The sequence below is a fragment of the Mandrillus leucophaeus genome, unplaced genomic scaffold, assembly GCF_000951045.1.
Source record: "Mandrillus leucophaeus isolate KB7577 unplaced genomic scaffold, Mleu.le_1.0 Scaffold208, whole genome shotgun sequence".
Lineage (NCBI taxonomy): Eukaryota > Metazoa > Chordata > Mammalia > Primates > Cercopithecidae > Mandrillus > Mandrillus leucophaeus.
The window spans coordinates 1,120,358-1,125,355 of NW_012102121.1; positions in this window are offsets into that span (position 1 = coordinate 1,120,358).

Below are 4,998 nucleotides of genomic sequence, written 5' to 3' on the forward strand. Positions count from 1 at the left end.
AAAAAAAAAAAAAAAAAAAAAGGGTATAATCAACAGGCAATAGCTGACAGAAAAAGTAAAGGCTGAGAAGTGGCCCCTGGATTTGGCCCCAAACTGTTGATGACATTAGCAAGAGCAGTTTCAGTGGAAGGGGCAGGGCAGAAGCTAGACTAGAGAGTGCTGGGGGAACAAGAGTCAAAAAAGTAGAGGGAGCAAGTACTGTCAACCATTTTGAGCAGCATGACATGGTGGCCAGGAGACAGTGAAGGCTGTGGGCTCCATGGAGGGTTTTCCTGGCTTTTCTCTACTTTTAGGACCAGGGCAGACAGAGCAAGGGTGGCCTGGGATATCCAACGTCATTCAGTGTTGCAGCCCATCTGGTGGCCTTGGCCTTCATAATCCTGGAAATGCTGATGCTGTCTCAGAAACAAGGGGAGAGTGGGAACCTGGAATAGAAAACACGTCTAAAGAAAAGGAGGCTGGAGGATGATTTAGGCTCAGCCAGAGTAGATGCTGTTAAGTCCTTCCCTTTGGGCTGCTCCACACTGGGGTGCCTCTGGGCATCCTTCAGCGAGAGGCCCCTACCATCCCCTCCCTCCCTGCCTCTGGTGCTGCTGTGGCTTCATCCCAGGCCCGGAACCAACATGCCCAACAGCCTCAGCACATCTGCATAGCCGACGTCAAAGCAGACCACAGTTTGTCCTCTGGGGAGGAAAGGGAACCACAGTATGTGTGTTGGTTTCTCTTGTATCCTGAAAGCTCTTTCGCCCTTTTCTGCGCTCAGTCCCCTGGCTAGCTTTCCTGGTGTGCCTCTGGGATTCTTCCCCTTGGCACCTCCTCAACCACGCCCTGCGATCCCAGGCTTATCCATTTCTTGTCACCCTGTGCTCAGCCAGGACCCCCTCCCTGCCTTTTCACATCCCTTGCGTTACTCCCTGAACACATTAGTCACTTACGTCCTCTCCTTCTTTAACTTTCTTTCCTCTCAAATGATAAAACCACCTTCCCAATCAAAGATTTATTGTGCAGGGAAGCTTCCCCAGCTCCCCACGGTAGTGAGATTAGACAAAGGTGAACCACATGGGGGAAACTGGAGAAGGCAATGGTCCAGATTTACACCAGAGCTGTGGGGAGCAGAACCAGCAGTCAGTCACAGAGGATCCTCCCTGAGTGGCTGACCCTTTATGGGGACACAAAGTGTCCATTTATCTCCTATCTTGGGAGGAAGTGAGAGTCCTCACCAGGGCCTGGTACTTGCCAGTCTGCCAATTGCTGGGATGAATCTCAGGTTTTATTAGCCCCTCAATGGTCTCAGGTATCCAGGGAGAAAGTGAGGGTCCCAGGTCTGAGCCCAGGTAGGGGTTGCTCTTGCCTTGGCAGCTCCCCCTCTCCAGGATGTGCTCTTGCTACTCTGGAATATGGCAGCCTCTACAAGGAATACTGGGCTTACAACACGGAAAGTGTCTCAAAACACTTGTAAACATCCCTCAGAAACCTCTCCTGCTCCCCACTCCTGGGCCCTATCAAAACCCAGCTTCCAGCATTTTAAATCAAAATATAGCAGCCACAGAAAGCCTTCAGGATTGATAAGAGTTGAGCTGAGCAGATTCAAATAGCAGTAGGTCTGGTACTCTACAATGGTCTTGTCCTCCTCTGACCAATATGTCCTGGATGAGGAGGAAGAATTCAGCAAAAGGAGCAAACTTCCCTCAAGGTGCTTAGGGAAAAAATACACACTCTGGACACTGAAAAGCTTGGGGCCGATCCTATCCCTGCCACTGCTGACTTTGGGTTCTTTTTTTTGAGACAGGGTCTCATCATGTTGCCCAGGCGGGTGTCATGAACTCATGGACTCAAGTGATCCTCCTGCCTCAGCCTCCTGTGTGGCTGGGACTATCGGCATGAGCCCACTGTACCTGACTCCTCTGGGTACATTTTTAACATCTTTGAGTTTCCACTTTCTCAATTGCAAAATAAGACTTATAATTCCTTTTACATAAAATTGTAAAAAATTAAATGAAATTATGCATGCACCATTTCTGACTTTTATTAAGTTACTAACCTGCTTGAAGGTAAAGTTTCTGAGTAACTTCTTATTTCCCATTTCAGAAATTCTCTCCTCTCTACTTTCGGCTTACCTTTCTCTTCTCTTATTATTTTCTTCCCCAGCACCTGGAAGGTCTCTTAGGTCCCTGCTACTCAAAGGTTCAGGGCAAGCAGTATCACTTAGGACCTTTTTGGAAATGCAGAATCTCAGGCCCTGCCCCAGACCCTCTTTGAATCTGAATCTGCATTTGAATAAGATTCCCAAGTTTTTCTCTGTGCATACTGAACTTTGAGACATGCTTATACTAGATCATCCCTTGCTTCTTTAATTTACAACATCAAATAGCACTGGTTTCAATAATTCACACCAGGAAACAGGAGTTTCCCCCCAGTAAATTGCATACTACTTACTAATATCTCCTTAATTATGACACTAGAGTAACAATAAATCATAATATTAATGAAAATAATAGCACAGTGTAACATGTGTTTAATGCTTTTGGTATTTACAACATACTTTTATACCAACATAGTCTATCTGATTCTAGAATATGGAATGGTTGTCAATCAGTGAATGAATGAATGAATGAATGAATGACTTGGGGCTATTTGGTGGAGAGAAACTGGAATACAAGAGGGTTTTGAGGTTATATCAATGAAGAATTTTGGTCAGCTGCTAGTAAGAGAGATCCAAGTTAACCGTGGCCTAAATAAGACAGGGTCTTAGTTTTCTTCTAGGAAAGGCTAGGCTGGTATGGGGACTGTATCTACAAGGTCTCTAGATTAGAATTATTTTGTCTTCTGCTCTGCTATCCATGGCACATGACTTTACTCCTTAAGATCACCTCATGGATAAAAGATGACTGCTAGGGCCTCGCCCATTAAGTCCATGTCCCAGGGAGGGTGAAGGAAGAATGATGGGGGTAAAGATGAAGTGGTACTTGCTACCTGAGTTAGCCTCTTTTGTACAGATTTCTCAAAACGCCACCCAATCACTTCCCCTGACTTCTCATTAACCATCCCAATCTGCAAGGGAAATGCAGTCTTAGCTAAGACTGGCATTCGGGCACATTGCTGCCCCCGATATAGGAGTAAGGAAGGTGGGATGTGGCTATTAGGAAGAAAGCTAGCATTCTTCCTATGGCATGACTGACAGAAGCATGAATGAAAGGGAGGTATTGATATACAAATCATGTTCAGTGTGCCAAGGCCTTTCTGGAAGTGTTTTATATTTCTCCTTATGTAACAGCTCAACAAGGAATAGAAGAGTCAGGACAGGATGGAGTGGTCTTTGCCGGGCTGCTTCTGGGGAAAAGGAAAGTGTCTTTCACCGATGTATTAACTGAGGGCCCAAAGTGGGGTGAAGTGAGAAACCAGGACCCTCAGCTGGCCCAACTCAGCTGAAGTATTGCTCTCTCTTCAAAGGATGCTGGTTTCATGATAGAGTTATCATTACTCATGCTCTTCTTCCTAGATGGGATGCTCCCCTCACTCTACCTCTGAATTTCCAGCTCCTTTTACCCAACTCTCACTCAGTCCTTCAGTTCTTAGCTCATATGTTCTTTTTTTTTTTTTTTTTTTTTTGGAGACGGGATCTTGCTGTGTCACTCAGGCTGGAGTGCAGTGGCTTGATCTCTGCTCACTGCAAGCTCCGCCTCCCGGGTTCATGCCATTCTCCTGCCTCAGCCTCCCAAGTAGCTGGGACTACAGGTGCCCACCACCATGCCCGGCTAATTTTTTGTATTTTTAGTAGAGATGGGGTTTCTCTGTGTTAGCCAGGATGGTCTCGATCTCCTGACCTCATGATCCGCCCACTTCGGCCTCCCAAAGTGCTGGGATTACAGGCATGAGCCACCATGCCTGGCCAAAGCTCATATGTTCTCATAACCTTGTTACATGTTCTCATAAACCTGGAATTTGGTAGGGTGTGGTGGTTTACGCCTGTAATCCCAGTACTTTGAGAGGCTGAGGGAGGAAGATTGCTTGAGCCCAGGAGTTCAAGACCAGTTTGGGCAACACAGTGGTATCCTGTCTCTACAAAAAAAATTAGCTGGGTGTGGTGGTACACACCTGTAATCCTAGCTACTTGTGAGGCTGAAGCAGGAGGATTGCTTGAGCCCAGGGGGTCGAATTTGCAGTGATCCATGATTGTGTCACTGTATTCCACCCTAGGTGGCAGAGTGAGACCTTGTCTCAAAAAATAAAAACCAAAAAAACCCTGAAATTTACCTGTATAGCACTTGTTTGAGATCTGTTCCTGCCCCAGTCTTTTATTCTACCTCCAAGTAGAAGGTCCCTGAGGGGAGATACCATATCTACCCTATTCATCGTTGAATTTCAAGCACCTTGTACAGTACCCGGAACATAGTAGTTGCTCCACAATATTTTCTGAATGAAAAAATATATTTTATAATAAGGTTCATACTATTTCTTAACAATCTTTGGATTGTAATTAACAAAAATCTACCTAAACTAGTTCAATCAAGAAGGGGAACTTAATTATAATGATACTGGAACATCTCATAGAGACAAGGGACTAGATTATAGCCTAGCCTCAGGAATGGAGTAGAATTAGAAACTCAAATGCCACTGGGAATCTTTCTGACTTTTGTTGTCTCTCATAAAACCAGATTCTTCTGCTTGTTACTTCTATATAGTAAGGAAAATATGGCTGCCAAGAGCGCCTAACTGTTATATGTTGTTGGGCCAATCAGCTGAAGGGGAGTTAATATAGCCCTGTTTTCTCTCTCTTCAATATTCCAGCATGGCTCAGGTGCCTGACCCTGGACCAATCAAGTGACAAAGGATCAGGGTCATATTGTAGAAACATGGCAGCTCCCACTACAACTTTGTGGTTTGGGTATGGGAGAGTTGATTCCTGGAAAAGAGGTTTTAGGAAGACAAAAAACTGGGAGTCCATTGGAGGGGGCATCACTCATCCCTGCCCCAGCACTGGCTCCTTGACCATAGCTC